Raw genomic sequence first — 21,493 nt, forward strand, 5'->3', positions numbered from 1 at the left:
CAGAACCCAGAGGCAAAGGGACTTACGGCAAACTGACAGAGGACTTGCATTGGAGCTGATACCCGATCTTTTGTCTTTTGACTCCCAATCAAGTGTTCATTAAATTAAGTTTTATTATTATTCTCCATTTTTATTCTCCTTTTAAAAAGACCATAATTCTATAAAATTTAATTATTATCTGTATATGGAGAACATCATGGTTTTTATCTACCATTCTTGTCTATGTCTCTTTGTTGAAGTGCATATCCATTTTTTTGTCACAAGAAGTCTAATACTAGGTCGAATCATTGCTACTTGAAACAACATGGCAAAGAGCTTTGCACTTCTAGCTGCCTGATGTCTAACTTGCCTTTTCAGTTCACAACACTGCCGTCATTCTGTTCTCTATTATTAGTATTTGGGGTGATATTTAATGTCTCTTTTTCTTACCTTACCATCCATTCATTTACAAAATCTACCTTACCATAAATTATTTCAGTTAAACACATTGGGTATTGTGCTTGTTTCTAACAAAGTAAAATCTGAAGGTCAGCTACATGCCATTCTTGCATTTACACTGAGAATACAGATCCGTATGATGTAAGCTCCAGGCAGCCCCCTTTGCCCCTTTCTTACCTCCCTACCACATCTCTCCTCCTGATGAATTCGCAGACTAGTGGGAAAGCGAGGTCCCAATGACAGGGCCAAACTCATTGGACCATGGAATCTTTCTCACTGAGTCTTTTTCCTTATTTTACTCACTTGATTATTTGCGGGTTTGTTTCGGTTAGAACACTTCACCAATCATGCTCTGACATTACGTACTCTGTCAGTCTCTTCCACTCTTTCTGTTTTCCAGTGAATCAAAAACGAGTACTGTTGTGAGTGTAAAGACCCTCTATTATGTTTCCTCCATGCTTCCCATTCCAACAGGACCATGTGTTCTACCCCTGCCCCTTCTTTCCTTCCCTCTGTCAACTAACCAGACTCACTTTCTTCTTTTTTAGTGTCTTTTTTTAATAGTTAATTTTTATTGTATTTTTCCCATTACTAGTTATCCCACTTACACTCTCTTTCACCTCCAGCCCCTATCCCCCTGTATTAACCACAGTGTTGTCCGTGTCCATCAGTTCTTTTTCCACCACTACCCCCTGCCCAGTGCTGTCAGCCTGCTCTCTATGAGTCTGTGTCTATTGTGCTTGTTAGTTCAGTTTGTTTATTAGATTATGCATATGAGTGATATCATAGGGTACTTGTCTTTCCCTTACTGGCTTATTTCACTTAGAGTAATGTTCTTCAGGCCCATCCATACTGTCACAAAAAGTAAAATTTTCTTATTTTTTATGACTAAGTAGTATTCCATTGTGTAAATGTACCATAGTTGTTTTATCCATTCATCTACTGATGGACACTTGGGCTGCTTCCAAATCTTGGCTGTTGTAAATAATGCTGCAATGAACATAGCGGTGTTTACATTCTTTCAAATTAGTGTTTTAGGTCCTTTGGATAAATTCTCAGAAGTGGAATCTCTGGGTCCTAATGCAGTTCCATTTTAAGTTTTTTGAGGTGATTCCATACTGCTTTCCATAGCGGCTGCACCAGTCCGCACAATATCAAACTAAAAAATTCTTGCATAGCAAAGAAAATCATCAACAAAATGAAAAGACAACCTACTGAATGGGAGAACATATTTTCCAGTACATATGATAAGGGGTTAATATCTAAAATTTATAAAGAACTTATAAAACTCAACATTAAAAAAACGTAACAATCCAATTAAAAAATGGGCAAAGGACCTGAATAGACACTTCTCCAAAGAGGACATACAGGTTGCCAATAGGCATATAAGATGTTCAACATCATTAATCATCAGAGAAATGCAAATGAAAACCACAATGAGATATCACCTCACACCTATCTGAATGGCTACCATCAATAAATCAACAAACAAGTGCTGGTGAGGTCACAGAGAAGGGGGAACCCTTCTGTATTATTGGTGGGAATGCAGACTGGTGCAGCCACTTTCTTCTTACCAAGGAAATTATCCTGTCATTCCCACCCCTTGGATCACTTATTCTTTTATATTTCCCATCATGCTTTGTCTGTAAATACCCTGGACCCTTTCTGGCCTTTATATAAGCAGCAAAAATGAATCCTTTAGGAATTCATTTAGGATCCCTAGGAAGTTTTTATTAATCCAGGACTATCTACCTCCACAAATAGTAGCATTGTAATCTTGGCCCTATACAAGAGTTTTTACAAACACAATAGGTGGTAATATGTCCTTTTATTTTGACATTTGTCCTGCTGAGACTTTTGAAGTTTTTCTTTTTATTTTAATGGATGTGAAATTTATTTTGTTTAGTGTAAGGTTATTGATCTGGTCACTGTTTACAATATTTTAGTTATAAACTTTATGAATTATATGAATGATCATGTTTCTCTTTTCAGTCATTTTCAGGAATCTTGGAGCAAAATTTGTGGCTAATATTCAGTAGCATTTATAACTGTTTTTATGCATACCCAATGGCTTTATTTTATTTTTCCCCTATTTTCCCTGTACCTAGTTTTCTCTGTATTTCTGCTTATTCTCACTATATTACAAGTAATTTCTTTGTGCATGTGTTTATAAACCACTTTAATTCACTTTTGGAAAAAAAGTGTAGCCAAAACAAAGTAAGATTGCTTTCTAAGCTATAGATTAAATATATAGTTAGCTAAATGTAGAGCAAGCCTGTGATTCTTGACATTCTGTGTGGCTTCAACATAGTGTGGTAGCTCAGTGTTCACTTAGGTATGTTGGGCAAAGAGATAAAGAGAAGGCATTATGAATGCAAAGTAATATTATTATTTTTATCTTTTAAAAATGTATGTATGTATGTATGTATGTATGTATTTTTTAGAGAGAGGGGAAAGGAGGGAGAAAGAAAGGGAGGGAACATCAATGTGAGAGAGAAACATTGACTGGTTGCCTCTTGTGCACTCTGCCGACTGGGGACCGGACCCACAACCCATGCATGTGCCCTGACTGGGAATCAAACCAGTGACCTTTTGCTTTGTGTAATGACACCCAACCAACTGACCTATACCAGTCAGGGTACAAAGTAATATTATTTATTTGAGAAATGTTAGAGAATTTTTGGAGAGTATGTTAGAAGGCTGCTTGCTTCTATTTAGAATTTGGGTTTCTATTTGCAGCTTAGATTTATTTCTATTTTTTTCTTTGAAAATGTGCTTTAATGATACTTTTCCTTGGGAGGAGCTAGTTGTATAACATAAATTTGAATTTCATGCTCAATAACCAGATTTGCTTTTGAGGTTCGCTTATATGTGTGCATTACCTAACCTGTTGTGAATTCAAGCTTGCTGTCCCATGGTGTCGAGGAAACTGCAGTTGGAAGAGTAGGTGTGTTCTGTTGATATTAATCCAAGTAACAAATACTGTTTTATTGAAAAAAGAAGCTGGTGAGCAAACATTTTAAGAAATGATTAGGAAACTTATGATCGAAAATAGAAATACCACTAGTCAATCAACAAGCACTTATTGAGATGGGGATATGTAAAGAGTTTCTTGCTACATGTGTTTTATAGCAAATAAGTTATATCAGATGGTTTCTCTAAGAGGATTTTCTACATTTGCATGCCCAAGAGCAATTGGAAATAATGACTTTAATTATTCAGTAAATGATAGGCATTAAAAAGCCTAACCTTATCCAACAAAAACTGTTCTGAGCCAGAAAATGTTTAACAATATTCCGTGAGCTCTGCCATCAGACGGCAATGGTCAGATATTGGGTATTGGAAGTATGCTGCCCAGTGAGCACGGCCAAAAAATTATTTTTGGAACCCAAGGTTGTTTTAAGGGATATAGAACATGCTTCAGCTAAACTATGAGAGAGAGAGATCTCGAGGATGGCAATGACGACGGTGACTGTAAAGCAGCCACCATTCATACAGCCTTACTCTGTGCCAAACACTGTGCGAAGCACTTCACATCATCTGTCATCTCACTCAAACCTAACATCAACTCTGTGAGGTAGTTTCTATTACTTTTGTGTTTGCAGATGAGGAAATAAAGGATTAGGCGGTTTATTAGACAGGGTAAGTTACTGCTTTTAATACCTCAACATCCATGTTGTCTAATATAATCTAGCTTCTCAATGAAATGAGCACCTGGGAGAGTACTGCTCTGTTCCGTGCAGCCGTTTGAGGACAGGTTCCTTTCACCTAGTGACTCTGCCTTCCCGAGGGTCCCAGGGCCCATCCCTGCGTCCTCTGCCCCTGGCTGGGAGCCGAGGCCAGTGAGAGTGTGGGGTCTTTGTTCTTAACTGGTCTGTCCAGGGGTGACACAGATCAATTTTACTCACATTTCAGGGGCAGGGTCTTTGTAGCATGGCCACACCTAATTTCAAGTGATCCTGGTACTTCTGTGGTTCCAGGAAGAAGGGGAAATAGGTGTGTTAATCATGGGGCTATGCTTTGTCACCAGAGATTTAACCAAGGTCACGTAGGTCCTAAGGGCCAGGGCTGAGATACTAACTCAGAGCCCTCCCTTTTGGGAAAACATGCTACAAGGACCCATAAAGCAAATGTTTTTCCAGTCAAGGATCAAAATTACATTGTGGAGTATAAGGTTTATGTTATAATTTGAACTACGAAGGGAACCTAAAGCAACAGGTTGAACCCACCTCTGCTAAGACATGTCAAACTCAACTCAAACTGCATTCCTAATCTTCCCCCGAGCTCTTCTGTCCTCTGCCTTCGCCATCTCTCTGGTTGCTCAAGCCCAAAACCTTGAAGACATAAACTTGCCTCATCTTTTTTTTTTTAATCACACTCCACATCTAAGTTGCATCTCACTGATTTTTGTTTGAAAATACTTCCAAAGTACATAGAGGCAGCATAATCTATTTTCTGTGTTACTGAGGTGAGCTCCTATCTCGTCTCCTATCTTTCCTTCACCTAGTCTCAACACCCCACTCAGAATGGGCAAGTAAGTTTCTTCTCTGCTTAGTGCGAGGCTCCGAGTCAAACTCAGAGTGAAAGAGGAAGCTCTCACAATGGCTCCCAGGCTCTTTAGGACCTTCCCTACCCTGCCCCAGCGCAATATCTCTTTCAGCTTGTCTTTTGCTCCTCATGCCGTCTGTCACTCTGCTCTAGCCATATGGTTTCCTTGATGTTTCCTCATTAGGTTGGACACCTTCTTAGCTTAGGTCTTCCCACAGGCTATTCCCTAGGTGCAGGGTGTACACATGGGCAACTCCCTCACTACCTTCAAGTCTTTGCTGAAATTTCATCTTTTCAATGAAGTGCACTCTGGCCACCTTGTAGAAAATGGTAACTCCTGTTTCTGTCCTGACCTCCAAATTTCTTCCCCACTTTACTGTTTTTCATAACACCTGCCACCTTCCACTATTATATACTAATACATAATACAGTATATAATTTACCCTTTCATATAATTAACTGTTATCTGACTCTTATCACTAGAACATAAGCATCATAAAGGCAAGGAAGTTTTGTTTTTGTCGCTGATGTGTCCCAAGCATCTAAAATAAAACTGGCCTGTCCGGCCCACCCGAGAGTCTCAAGCCCCGGGCGGCTGGATAGGGCCCCCAAGCATAGAGCCTCTGGCTCGGCGGAGGGCTGCGCGCTCACCAAGCGTAGGGCCGGCTGGATGCGCGTTTCCCAAGCACAAAGAGGCTGGCGAGTGTCGTAACACCAGGGCGGCTGAACCAGCAGCTTGCGGCGCGCCAGCCTCCCTAGCCTGGGCGGCTAGATCAGTCGGCTGGCTGCGCGCTCAGAGCCCAGATAACGTCACAAACCCGAAGCGGCTGGATTCCCCTGCTGCGCGCGCACGCGTCCCGAGCCAAAGCGGCTGGAGCGGCCACTCGAGAGTCCCAAGAACAAAGCTGCTGGATTGGCTGATCAACGGCCTGATTGCCTGCCAGGGACCACACCTACAAAACAGTGAAGAGTGTGACCCGGGAAGGAAGAAAAGTGAAACCAATCCTTCCAACCACCCCCTCCCGTTGCACAGACAGGACAACAGCAGAAATAACATGAACGGTTTAAAGCCAACAGAAGATTTTTTTTTTCCTTTTTTTTTTTCTTTTTTTTTTTTCCTTTTCCTTTCCCCCTGAACTCCTTCTTCCTCTCTCTCTCTCTTTTTTTTCTTTCATTCCTTCTTCCTCCCATCCTTTACCATTTTTATGTCTTCTTCCTGCCTTCTTTTATCTATTTCTAAGTTTTAATTTTTGTTAAAATTCCTTCTTATCTTGCCTCCGATCTTTCTTTAATCCTTCTTCCCTCCTTCCTTCCTTTCCTCCTTTCCTATTTCCTTTTTCCCTCCTTACCATCTTTGGTTTTTTTTTTTTTTTTTTTTTTTTTCCCCTTTTCTTTCTCTCCCTCTTTCTATTTTTCCCACAGGTGCGACAACAAAACCTGGAGTGCTGAAAAGACTAGAGTTAGACCGTGTTAAACACATAAACGTCAGCTCAAGACCAGTGAGCACAGGAGAGTAAGGAGACAGCACCACCGAATCCCATTGGCATTCTACCATAGAAGTTCATATCATAAACCCAGGGATTCAGAACAAAGCAATTTAAGAAGCAGAGGCCAACAAGAAGAGCCTCACAAACAATGGGAAGACAAAGAAACAATTCCCAAATGAAAGGAAAGGAGGAAGTCTCAGAAAGAATACTAACCGAAAAAGAGGCAAGTCAACTATCAGATACTGAGTTCAAAGCAATGGTCATCAGGAAGCTCACTGAGCTCTCTGAGCTCAAAGAGAACTACCAGAAACTACAAGGAAACTACAATGAACTCACTGCAAACTATATCAACATGAAAAAGGAAATAGAAACTATCAACAAGAGCCAAGAGGAAATGAAGAATACAATTTCTGAATTGAAGAACACAGTAGAAGGAATTAAAAGCAGACTTGATGAAGCAGAGGATCGGATCAGCGAGCTGGAGGATAAAGTAGAAAAAAACACCCAGAAGGAGCAAGAAAAGGAAAAGAGGCTCAGAAAGAATGAAGAGGCAATAAGGGAAATGCAGGACAACATGAAACGTAACAATATCCGTATAATAGGAATACCAGAAGGAGAAGAAGAAGAGCAAGGGATAGAAAACCTGTTTGAAAAAGTAATGATGGAAAATTTCCCTAATCTGAGGAGAGAAAAAGTCACCCAAATCCAGGAATCACAGAGAGTCCCAAACAAGAGGAACCCAAAGAGACCCACTGCAAGACACATCATAATTAAAATGGCAAATTTCCAAGACAAAGAGAGGATCTTAAAGGCAGCAAGGGAGAAAAAGGAAGTAACATACAAGGGAGCCCCAATAAGGTTAGCAACTGACTTCTCAATGGAAACGCTCCAAGCCAGAAGAGAATGGCAAAAAATATTCCAAGTAATGAGAACCAGAGGCCTCCAACCAAGACTACTTTACCCAGCAAGGCTCTCAATCAAGATAGAAGACCAAATAAAGAGCTTCCCAGACAAAAGAAGTCTAAAAGAATACAGCTCCACCAAACCAGCTCTGCAAGAGATGCTAAAGGGACTGCTTTAAGGAAAGGAAGGAAAAGAGAAAGACAGAGGAACACAGGTAGGAAATAATGGCAATGAATAACTACCTATCGATAATAACCTTAAATGTAAATGGATTAAATGCTCCAATCAAAAGACATAGAACAGCTGAATGGATAAGAAAACATGACCCACACATATGCTGCCTACAAGAAACCCATCTCAGGACAAAAGACTTACACAGACTGAAAGTGAAGGGCTGGAAACAAATTTTCCAAGCAAACAGACAGGAAAAAAAAGCAGGGGTAGCAATACTCATATCAGACAAAATAGACTTCCAAAGAAGGGCCATAAAGAGAGACCCAGAAGGTCACTTCATAATACTCAAAGGAAGAATCCACCAAGAAGACATAAACATTATAAATATATATGCACCCAACATAGGAGCACCCAAATACATAAAGAAAATCTTGGAGGATTTCAAGAAAGATATTGACAGCAACACAATTATAGTAGGGGATTTTAACACCCCACTATCAAAAATGGACAGGTCTTCCAAACAAAAGATTAACAAAGATATTGTGTCACTTAACAATACCCTAGAGGAAATGGACTTAACTGATATATACAGAGCTTTTCATCCCAAAGAAGCAAAATACACATTCTTTTCAAGTGTCCATGGAACTTTTTCAAAGATAGACCACATGATAGGACACAAAGCAAGCCTCAACAAATTCAAGAAAATTGAAATCATATCAAGCATCTTCTCTGACCACAAGGGTCTGAAACTAGAAACCAACCCCAAGGGTAAAAACCCAAAACACTCAAAATCATGGAGACTGAATAGCATGCTATTAAACAATGAATGGGTCAAGAACGAGATTAGGGAAGAAATCAAAAACTTCCTGGAAACAAATGAAAACGAACTCACAACAACCCAAAACCTATGGGACACAGCAAAGGCAGTCCTGAGAGGGAAGTTCATAGCAATACAGGCCTACCTTAAGAAGTTAGAAACAGTTCACACAAACAACCTAACCCTACGCCTACAAGAACTGGAAGAACAACAACAAAGACAGCCCAGAGCAAGCAGAAGGAAGGAAATAACCAAGATCAGAGCAGAACTAAATGACATAGAGACTAAAAGCACAATTGTAAGGATCAATGAATCCAGGAGCTGGTTCTTTGAAAAGATAAACAAAATCGACAAGCCTTTAAGTAGGCTTATCAAGAAGAAAAGAGAGAGGATCCAAATAAACAGAATTAGAAATGAAAGTGGAGAGATTACAACTGATACCACAGAAATACAAAGGATCGTAAGAAAGTACTATGAAGACCTATATGCTAAGAAATTTGAAAACCTAGATGAAATGGACACATTTCTAGAAAAATATAATCTTCCAAAACTGACTGAAGAAGAAGCAGAAAACCTGAACAGACCAATATCAGCAAAGGAAATTGAAGCAGTCATCAAGAAACTCCCATCACACAAAAGCCCTGGACCAGATGGCTTCACAGGAGATTTCTACAAAGCATTTAAGGAAGAACTAACCCCTATCCTTCACAGACTATTCGAAAAAATCCAAACTGATGGAAGACTCCCAAACTCTTTTTATGAAGCCAACATCATCCTAATCCCAAAACCAGATAAAGACACAACGAAGAAAGAAAACTTCAGGCCAATATCGCTGATGAACATAGACGCTAAAATTCTCAACAAAATATTAGCAAACCGCATCCAGCAATATATTAAAAAGATCATCCACCATGACCAAGTGGGATTCATCCCAGGGATGCAAGGATGGTACAATATTCGCAAATCAATAAACATAATACATCACATCAACAACAGCAAAGACAAAAATCACATGATCATATCAATAGATGCGGAAAAAGCGTTCGATAAGATACAGCACCCATTTCTGATAAAAACACTCAGCAAAGTGGGAATAAAGGGAGCAGTCCTCAACATAATTAAGGCCATATATGAGAGACCTACAGCCAACATCACATTCAATGGACAAAAACTTAGAGCTTTCCCACTAAGATCAGGAACAAGACAAGGATGCCCTCTCTCACCACTCCTATTCAACATAGTATTGGAAGTCCTAGCCACAGCAATCAGACAAGAAAAAGCAATAAAAGGCATCCAAATTGGAAAGGAGGAAATGAAACTGTCACTGTTTGCAGACGACATGATAGTGTACATGGAAAACCCTATAGACTCCACTCAAAAACTACTCGACCTAATAAATGAATTTGGCAAAATAGCTGGATACAGAGTCAATACCCAGAAATCAAAGGCATTCCTGTACACCAACAACGAAACTGCAGAAACACAAATCAGGAAAAAAATCCCATTCAATATAGCAACAAGAAAAATAAAGTACCTAGGAATAAACCTAACCAAGGAGGTAAAAGACCTGTACTCAGAAAACTACACAACACTGAAGAAAGAAATTAAGGAAGATACAAACAAATGGAAGCATGTACCATGTTCATGGATTGGAAGAATTAACATCATCAAAATGGCCATACTACCCAAAGCAATTTATAGATTCAATGCAATCCCTATTAGAGTACCCATGACATATTTCACAGATATAGAACAAACATTGCAGAAATTCATATGGAACCATAAACGACCTCGAATAGCAGCAGCAATTTTGAGAAAGAAGGACAAAGCAGGAGGTATCACAATACCCGATATCAAACTGTATTACAAGGCCACGGTAATCAAAACAGCCTGGTACTGGCATAAAAACAGGCTCATAGACCAATGGAACAGAATAGAGAGCCCAGAAATAAACTCAAATCTATACGATCAATTAATATTTGACAAAGGAGGCAGGAGCATAAAATGGAGCAAAAACAGTCTCTTCAACAGATGGTGTTGGGAGATCTGGACAGCTACGTGCAAAAAAATGAAACTCGATCACCAACTTACGCCATACACGAAAATAAACTCAAGATGGATAAAAGACTTAAATATAAGCCGTAACACCATAAAAGTCCTTGAGGAAAACATTGGCAGGAAAATCTCAGACATTCCACGCAGCAACATCCTCACAGACACATCCCCTAAAGCAAGGGACATAAAGGAAAGAATAAACAAATGGGACCTCATCAAAATAAAAAGCTTCTGCATGGCTAAAGAAAACAGCACCAAATTACAAAGAGAACCAACAATATGGGAAAGCATATTTGCCAATGATACCTCAGACAAGGGCCTGATCTCCAAAATATATAAAGAACTCACACGACTCCACTCCAGGAAGACAAACAACCCAATTAAAAAATGGGCAAAGGACTTGAACAGACACTTCTCCAAGGAAGACATACAGAAGGCCCAGAGACATATGAAAAGATGCTCAGCATCACTAGCCATCAGAGAGATGCAAATTAAAACCACAATGAGGTATCATCTCACACCAGTCAGAATGGCCAACATAAACAAATCCACAAACAAATGTTGGAGAGGATGCGGAGAAAAGGGAACCCTTGTGCACTGTTGGTGGGAATGCAGACTGGTGAGGCCACTGTGGAAAACAATATGGAATTTCCTCAGAAAACTAAAAATGGAACTGCCCTTTGACCCAGTAATTCCGCTGCTGGGATTATACCCTAAGAACACTGAAACACCAATCCAAAAGAATCTGTGCACCCCAATGTTCATAGCAGCACAATTTACAATAGCCAAATACTGGAAGCAACCTAAGTGCCCATCAGCAAACGAGTGGATCCAAAAACTATGGTATATTTACACAATGGAATTCTACGCAGCAGAGAGAAAGAAGGAGCTTATACCCTTTGCAACAGCATGGATGAAACTGGAGAGCATTATGCTAAGTGAAATAAGCCAGGAAGTGAGGGACAAATACCATATGATCTCACCTTTAACTGGAACATAAGCAATAGAAGGAAAAAGCAAACAAAATATAACCAGAGACATTGAAGTTAAGAACAATGTAACAATAGCAAGGGCGGGGGTGGGGGGTGGGGGCGGGGACAGTGGGTAGAGGGGATTACAGGAACTACTATAAAGGACACATGAACAAATCCAAGGGGGAGGGTGGAGAGGGGGGAGGGAAGTGGGTTCACCTGGGGTGGGGTGAAGGGATGGGGAGAAAAGGCATACAACTGTAATTAAATAACAATAAAAAAAAACAAAACAAACAAACAAACAAACAAAAAAACTGGCCTGTATATTCTCAATAAATATTTGTATAATGGTATATTTATTATCTGGATAATTATTTATGTTTAATACATATTTGAATGAAATCCATCTTAAAATTTATATGAAACTTATTAAATACTTTATTGTGGAATAAGTAAACAATGGTATATATTAGTTGTTCAATAGGAAACTTTAAAAGAGCAATGGTACATGCTTACTTCCTGCTGTAACTCTATTTTCAGGAGGTGTTTAAACTTGAACTATGGTTGGACTTCTGCCCCCTTTAATGAGGGACTAGGTAATTTGGATCAACACTCCTCTTGACATTGACTAAAAAAATTGACAAAATAATTAGAAATCTTTCAAAAAAGCATTAAGAACTGACAAGAGAGTGAAGAGTTACCTTGGAGAAGACAGAAATCCAGAACTAGGAGCCTGACACTGGGATCACTTTTTCTTTGTAGGGAGCATTTGCCAATGCTGAATGGGTGGCTGATGGCTGAGTGGTGCTGGCAGTCACCTCATAGGGCTGGGGGGATCAAAACTGGAGTCCAGGGATACCAAAAGTAGGGCGACTGTAGGAATACCCTCATTGTGGGTGGGACACCAAAAGGCTGCACCCTAGGAGTGAGAGTGAACCAGGCATAAACAAACTGTTCCATGCATTCCAGTTATCTGTGGGCCCCAAAACTTTAAACTCTGAAGTTTGATCAAGTGGAACCTAGATTGCCAGTGTCCCTCAACTGCTGGCAGAAGCAAATGACAACCTTCCTCTTGGAGGAAGACAAAGATCATCCTCAGCCTCAATTTACTACACTGAGGTTTTTATTTCAACTATGATGTCCATTATACTATTAAAGATAACCAGGCACACGGGAGACAAGAAAACATAGATGAGAACCAACACAAGCAGCAGGCCACTGAAGCGGACCCTGGGACACCTGGGTAGTGGAATTCCTACAGGCAGATCGACGGAAGCCATTGTGCTCATGGAGATCAAACTCTGTCTTTAGAAACTGGAAACTATGAAAAATTATTTTGCAAATTTGAAAGGGAGTAAACTAGAGATTCTAAAAATTAAAAAATATAATAATATGGGAGTTATTATTAGATTATAATAACTAATCTCTAATAATGAAATATTCCTTGTTGAAATAATGCAGTCTGGTGAATGTTCCTTTTTTTTCTTTCAGCTTTTCTGGTCATACTTTAATCTAATTGTGGATTTTTCCTGATGGTTTTCTGGTTTATCAAGTTTAAGTTGAAATACAAAGTTAAGGTTAAATATAATTATATTTTCATTCTCAATGTTTCTTTGTATTAACAATTTAGTGACAGTTATCTTGTTTGGGAAGCTTTGTGTTTTGTTTTTGGCTTTGACAAATTTTGTAGTTGCCTCTTTTTTATATATTGATAAGAACAACATGATTTTTATTACTGTCTTATTTCTTTGTTGCAACATTTCCTGTGAGATAACCAAATTTAAACATACTTTATGACCCTGAGGCATAGCACTTTTGGAACAAGGTTTTCTTAAATCTTCTCCTTATATTTTCTCTTTTGATGATTGGTTAGTCAACTATGAGAATTTCAAGAATGACAGGATTTTAGAGTGAGAAGAGAAGCTGAGGCCAGAACGCTAAGCCACTTACTCCTCACTTGAGAATCTTGTGACTTTGGAAATGCTGAGTATGCCAGACCGCCTCGTTGTTGGTATCAGACTCACAGTTGACTCATATCTCTGATATCAGAGGGCTCAACAAAACAATTGTCTTGTTTTTTGAAGGCATTTTTAAAAAACACTGAGCTATTTGTTATTACATTTTCAGAGTGTTTTATAACCCTTAGATTGCATCTCTGAGAGAGACTGTATGGAAGAAGACACACCAGATGGCTTTGTGGGGGAAAGCCAATCTAATCTAAAATATGATAATAAATGAATTTTTATTTAATTAGTATGCTAATGATTAATAGGAAAGTGAATACAACTGACACCAAAGATATATGAGACATACATTATAATAAACACTCTGATTTGTGCTACTGTATTCTGTCAGGTGGACATATCCCTGCTTGTGTATCACATGACCAAAGAGAAAAAAAGTACCTATTGTGATAGGCAAAACACCTGACAATTGTTTTATTTGAACAACTTCTGTCTTGCTTCCTGAGGAGCAGCACTGTAGTGGCTAAGTGCCCTGAGGATGTGATGTAACAGCAAGTTTTCAGGCAGACCAAAGCTTGAGCCAGGTGAGTGGCAACTTCGTGGTTGGGGGTATTCAGTATGTTTGCAGATCAAATTCTGCAGACCTCAGTGGAGGTTTAAGAGCAGGGTCCGGGATCCCAGGAGGAAAGGATTGAATCCAAAATAACTCAGGGTTTAGGAATCCACATGAGTGGATTGTTCTTTGGAAGAGTGTACCTGCCCTTGGTGGGCAGGTAGGAAGAGGGAAACTGAGGACAAATCAGGAAGGCAGAAGCACAGTCACACAGATGGGAAAAACACAGCTGGGGCTTCCAAGAGATGCTTCCACCAGAGGTCTCCAAGCTGGGAACATTTATCCTGGGGAGTGTGCTCAGTGATTCATTGGAGCGAACAAGAGAAATACTGGCACTGCCCTTTATATTTGTTTTCATCTCATTCTTTTAAAAAATATACTCTTATGTATGCGTTAGGATGTATATAATGTAGTACTATAATATAACTTGTATAATTGACATATAAGTAAAGGTTCATGCATAGAGGTGGATGTTGGAGTGCTATCACCTTCTGCCTAGGTCAGGGAGCTTAGTGCTTTGGCTCATTCAGCTTTGCACAGGAAGACATGGTTGACACGGTCCCAGTGGGACCAAACCTGCAGATGACAGGTTGCTCAGTTAGTGCTGAGAGGAGAGCAGAGCAAGGAAGCCAAGGAATGGCAAACTCTGAGAATCTTGCAGTTTTCTTGACTTAGGCCCTCCCCCTCTCCCCCTCCTTACTCCCTTCAGTCCTTCCTCTCTCTTTTTCTAAGTACTTGGCATTGGCAGGATCTATTGCTTTAGTTCTTTATTTTATTTTCTATGAGAACTTTTAACAACTAGCAAAATATCATTTATAAGCTTGAAAGTATAATCTTTTGGATTTTAGCAATTTATCACAAATACACAAACCTCTCAGATGTCTTTTCTTTCAGAAACTTCATTTTAATCCTTGTCTGGGTTAATTATTAGCACAAAATACATTATTAAATTACAATTATTCTATTCAAAGCTTACAATGATCATTTTTAACTTGCCATTATTTTAACCATTGTCACAATTGCCACTCTCACTTAGATTTTTAGTAAATTGAGCTCTGAGTTGACATCTTTCATCTTTTCTTTATCCACCTCTATGTCCTGTGTTTGCAATTTAGATAACAAAACAGTATTATTCTAGCAACCAGAGATGGAACCTCAGGCAGGATAAAGGCTGTGTAAGACTCAGGGAGTCAAAACTGGCATTCACCTACAGCACATGAGAAGGGCTTGGCCAGTGAGACCACAGTAACACTGCACTGTGCTGTGCTCAGTAAGTGTTTGCTGCGTACCTCTTGCACGCTAGGTGCTGTGCCAGCTGTTGAGGTTGAGTGGAAGATACAGGGAAATGTAAGATATGTTCTTAGATCATGAGAAGCTTGTCATATGGTTGTGGTGGTAAAGCACACACACATATAAAGTTAACTCACAGTTCAGTATGTAAGTGCCAAATACCTATTACAGATAACAAGACTTTAAGAGCTCAGGGGGAGCATAAATGTTGTTTTCTTTTATTATTTCTATGTTTTAACCCCTACCACTCTGCACATTTTCAAATCTGGGCATATTTGTTTACCTCACTTGAAGGTGATGATGATTATGCTTATACAAAAGGACAAATAAATCTAACAATAGACAAACTTAATGGATTTGGTTTTCTTCATCCATCCATCCATCATCACATTTACAAAACCTTGTTATTTACCAGGCAATATGCTAAGTAATAGTATTATAAAGATGTCCTCAGTTCACACTTGCTGATGAAAAGTCTACTTTGACTCAAAATTATCCAAAGTGGTGACCCTGGCACACTAGTAAATGATAGACCCAGCTTGAGGATGACATTAATTCATCTCTTTATTCACTCACTGACTAATGCATACATTAAGCACTGTTGTTACATACCAGGCACCGTGCTCAATGATGGGGATATAGTTGCAAAAAGGCAAAACACAGACCCAGCCTGCACTGCACACCTGGTCCCAGTTTTCATGGGCCTCATAATTTAACAGAAGAAGCAGACATTAACAAATAATTACTGGTACACAGTTGTGAAAATGCTATGAAGGACAAAGCCCAGGACTATGGGAGCATATAAAAGGTTACCCTCATGTAATTTGGGGATAGGAGGGTTATCTTAGGAATCGACATTAAAACTGAGATCTGTTAGGCCATTTGCAATGAGCATAGTGTACAGTGAGGGAAAAAATATTCCGAAGAAAGGAGGTGACAGTGTACATATATGTCCTGAGGAAGAAATGCACATGTGTGTGCTCTGAGAAGGGGACAGAATATGAACAGGTCCTGAGTGGAGAAGGTGCTGGGCCTCCTGAGGTATGTGAGGGTTAGGAAGAAGGTCAGTGTGGCTGAGCCTTAGGAGCAGGAGGAGAATTGTGTAAATTCAGACTTGTGAGGCAGCACGGGCCTGATTATGTAGATGCCTTTAGGCTGTTGTATTAGAGTTCTTCACAGAAACAGAACCAATGATATATGTATTTCAGATAGATATGTATCTTAATATCTTACCTTTATATATACACATATGATATCATATTACATTTATTTATTATAAGGAATGGTTCACACAATTATCCCATGATCTCCTGTTTATAAGCTGAAGATCCAGGAAAGCTGCTGGTATAGTTCAGTCTGAATCTGAAGGCCTGAGAATAAGTCCTAGTCTGAGGGCAGGAGAAGGCCCATGTCCCATATCAAGCAGTGAGGGGGAGAGAGAGAGAGGGTGGGCGGCGAGAATGAATTCTGGCTTTGCCATTTTGTTCTGTTCAGGCCCTCAGTGGATTGCGTGATCCCTACCCACGTCCTACCCACATTGGGAAGGGAAAACTGCTTAACCTAGTCTACTCATTAAATTACCTCATGTGGAAGTACCCTCACAGACACACCCAGAATAGTGTTTAGCTAAATATCGAGGTACCCCATGGCCCAGTTAAGTTCATACATAAAAGTAGCCATCACATCTTATACCACAGAGTTGATCTCAATGCACTGAGAAATCTTGAAGTGTTATGCAGGCAAAGGACATATATAGACCTGCATGTTCAAAGGTTCTTCCGGCCACCATAAGTTAATTTGATCACAGGTGGGCAAGAGAAGAGATGGGAGACTTGTTTGGAAGTTCTTGTCCAGGAGGTTCTATTTTTACCCCCGCTGCTTTAGAATCAATCTTCCCAAGGACATTTTTTTGTTATTAATTTGTTGTACAGTTAGAAATTTTCCTAAGTGTAGTAAATATGTACTAAATATCAATTAACCCCAAATTCTAACTTCTGTGAAATTTATTTGTGTTTAGAAACCAAAGTTATGAGAGGCATTTTGTGATGGTGTAGATCTCCATCTTTAGTTCAGGACGAGGTTCAAATTATTCTGGACTCTTGCAACATACATATTACAGGCTTTCTTATGCATATAATGCACGTTCTGACATTGCTTCAGTCTTCATTATAAGGTGAAACGTCAGACAGAACACATTTCGAAGTTCCTTTGCATCTTATTGGTATTAGATTTAGAAAATAGTTCAATACCACTGGTGTTGAATGAACAAATAGAAAGTTTGTATTGTTCAAGCCTCTTGTCTCCCAGACTTAGAGTTGTGTCTGGTACATGGTAGATGTTCAACAAATATGAAGTAAACCAATGGTGGTAGAATTTCTGTGTAGCAACGAGGCCCATTGTAGGTATTGGAAAAATTCTTGTTGATTTCATTACAACCTCTTGGAAACTGGAGAAGAATGTTAAGTGTGTTAATATTGTGCATATTTAACACTTAATATTAATGCTTCCACAGAGCCAAATTATATGTTTGACATGTTTCACTATCTGTTTCAGTTAGTTTTTCTATACCTCAAAAATATTTTTGTTTGTTTGTTTAAAACTAAACCCAATGGATTAAGCCATCTGCCTACTCTTTTCAGAATGAAAGAATTAGTTTCTCCCAAATGAATGAGATATCCTAGAATTTAAACCCTTAGAGGGCAAGAATCAATATTCTCACGTTATTTAATATTCCACAAAGGAAAGTGCAAAGCTAAGCGCTAAGGAGACATTAATCAACATCAGCTGATTATGATAAAGCCCCTTGAAATAGGCTTGAAATAGTTTTATTTTCCAGCTTGTCAAAATATTATTTATATTTAATTACACAAAAAATTTTAAAAGCAGATAGTTTTCATTTTCCAATTGTTGAATAATATGCTACCTATATTTAACAACATAAAATTAAAAAAATCTGAATGTCTTTTAGATAATTTTTTATTGTTGTTCAGTTACAGTTGTCCCACCTTTTACCCCATTGCTCACCCCTACCCTGTCCCCCGACTCCCACAGTCAATCCCCCACATAGTCTGTGCCCATGAGTCTTCCATCTTTTGTTTGCACCTTTCCCTTCTTTTCCTTGTTATCTCCCTCCTCCCCCACTCTGGTCACTGTCAGTTTGTTCTTTATTTCCAGGTCTCTGGTTCTATTTTGCTCATTTATTTGTTTTGTTGATTAGGTTCCACTTATAGGTGAGATCATATGGTATTTGTCCCTCACCGCCTGGCTTATTTCACTTAGCATAATGTTCTCTAGTTCCATCCGTGCTGTAGTGGGCGCATAGTATTCTATTCTGCTGCATAGTATTCTATTGTGTAAGCAATTTTTTAGGAAAAGATGAAATATTGCCATTTGCAATAGCATGGATGGACCTTGAGAATATTATGCTAACTGAAATAAGTCAGTCAGAAAAAGCTAAGAACCATATAATTTCATTGATATGTGGGATATAAAACTGAAACTCATGGACACAGATAGATAGTATGGTGACTACCAAAGGGAAGGGGGTGGTAGAGGGGGGAGGAGCCACATATATGGTGACAGAAGTTGACTTGACTATGGGTGGTGGGTACACAATGAATATACTGATCATGTATCATAGTAATGTTCACTTGAAACCTATAGACCCTATTAACAAATGTCACCCCAATAAATTTAATAAAAAATGAATAAATAAATATAGAACTCTTCCCTCACTGGTAAAAAAAATCAAATAAGTTCCTTCATCTCACATTTTATATTTGTTTTGGATTTCATATTTGTTTTTAGTAATTTTGTTTTATCTTTATTTATAGTCTCAATTATGCTCAGACTTAATTTCTAGCTTCTCACAAGGATTTTAAAATAAACGTGAAGTTGCTTGTAGTATAAAGCTCATTCATCAGGAAACTGCTCTAAATGCCCATAAAGCATTTTTGAGGCATTATAATCACAGGCGGTAAAAATAGGAATTTGAGTATCACTAAATAATCTTAGATTCTAGCATTTGGCCAGTTCTAAACAGGTGTTCAGAACATTGGGATATAGGGATTTATTTGCCATTGTAAAAAGAATGGCTGGGGAAGGTGCGCCTACTAAATGGGGAATGGCTTTTCTGGAGCACCTACCAAAGCCAGGTGTTTTGTATATTGACCCATTTAACCCTCGGAAGAACTCCGTGATGATCGCTCTCATTTTGAAATTAGAAAACTAGGATGGATTACACAATTTCCCAAGGATACACAGATGGTAAGTGGAGGAGTGGGTCCAACACCAGGCTGTCTCAAAGCCCATGTGCTCCCACTACGCTGGGCTACCCATTTTGATGTCATCCACTAGAAAGCTCAGAGCAACTTGGCCATTATGCCATGAGTACTTGAGACACCAGCAGGCAAGAAGATGATTTCGTCATGGAAAATTTGGGCAAAGAAGAGGATAGTCCATAGAGGAATTTTGTCTGATCTGTAACACTGGAACCACCATTAGACTGTGGCATATGAAGGGGGCTCTGGCTTGGAGCAGGAGATGGTTTGATGCAATTCATCATCGATAGCCCCTTTGCAATATTCTTCTTCACAGGTTGCCAAAAAAAGTGCCAGTGATTCCTTTGTCACAGGCAAACTTACTGTTACGTTTTCTCTAGGTCTAATATCTCCATAACTGTCACTAACCTTCTGGAAGCTGAAAAATGTAACTGTGAGAAGTTCTTAGCTAGAAGATGTTTGAGGTAACGGTATAAAGAAGGAATATCATCATAAGCACAGTTTGTGGTGGCTCATTCTGGATGAGTCTGCTACTATTCCCTGCTTCCTTCCAATTTTGAAAATCATCTGAAACTGGGAAGCCAGAAGATTCACAGTGTTTTGGCAAACTCAGTTTTGAGAAATTCACATAAAGATATATACTGATGACAATACGTAACATTTTAAATACAAAGAGTGAAGCTGATGGATTACTAATGCTTTGTTTCACAACTGTGGTGGGTGAATTGGTGGCTGGTGGTTGTCATATCATCTCTTTATTTTGATGGGGTAGATTTTATCTCATGTTCAGTAGATAAAAAGGCGTGTGAGTATGTTATATATGTTATATACATAGGTAATGTTTGCTGGGGGGATTCGGTATAGAAGGTGTGCATATCCCAGCCCCAGACTCCCTGCAGGAACTTCACTATTGTCTGAAATCCCTGCGTGCCTCTTTCCAGTCAGAGGTTTCCGTTGTTCTGACTTTACCTGTTAGTGTTTCATTGCTTTTGTTTATACCTTCTCATATGTGTTAGTATCCCTTAATAAACATTACTTTGTTTTTTTATATTATTTTGAGCTTTATGGGAATGCAATCACATTTTCATATTCTTCTTCAATTTGTTCTTTTCACTTAACACTATGCTCTTGACATTTGTTAATTTTCACTAATAATTCCCCTCTGTAGGAGTGGAATTAATAGGTCATAGAATATGCTTATCTTCCATATTATTAGGTAATGTAAAGTGTTTTCTATGGCAGTGGTACTAATTTAAACACCATATCCTTGTTAACTGAGATTGTCAGACTTTTTAAATTTTGCTAGTCAGGTGAGTGTAAATGGTATTTTGTTGTGATTTTAATTTGTATTGAACCCTTATCTAAAGAGTCTGGGATCTTTTCAGATGTTTATTGGCTTTTTAGGTGATGTGTCTCTTCAGGTCTTTTGGCTATTTTTCTCTTTGGCTGTTTGAACTTTATCATTGATTTTTAGGAGTTTTAAAATATAATCTGCATACAAATCCTGATTTTAAATCCTACATTAAAGAATATAGAAGTTTCTAAATTTAGTGAAGATAAATTATTCAGTTTTTAATTGCAGTTGAAATTCAGTATTATTTTGTATTAGTTTCAGGTAAATAGCATAGTGGTCAATTACATAATTTATGAAGTGATCCCCCTAATAATTCTAGTACCCACCTGGAACCATACATAATTATTACAATATCACTGACTATATTCCCTATGCTGTACTTTCCATCCCTGTGTGTTTTTTGTAACTACCAATTTGTACATCTTAACCACTTCATCTTTTCACCTATCACCCTCTCCCCCTTCCATCTAGCAACCCTGTTTGTTTTCTCTATCTATGAGTCAGCTTCTGTTTTGTCTTTTTGTTTATTTTGTTCTTTAGATTCCACATATAAGTGAAATCATATGGTATTTGTCTTTCCCTGTATTCTTTCATTTAGC

Source organism: Desmodus rotundus, chromosome 8, assembly GCF_022682495.2.
Source record: "Desmodus rotundus isolate HL8 chromosome 8, HLdesRot8A.1, whole genome shotgun sequence".
Lineage (NCBI taxonomy): Eukaryota > Metazoa > Chordata > Mammalia > Chiroptera > Phyllostomidae > Desmodus > Desmodus rotundus.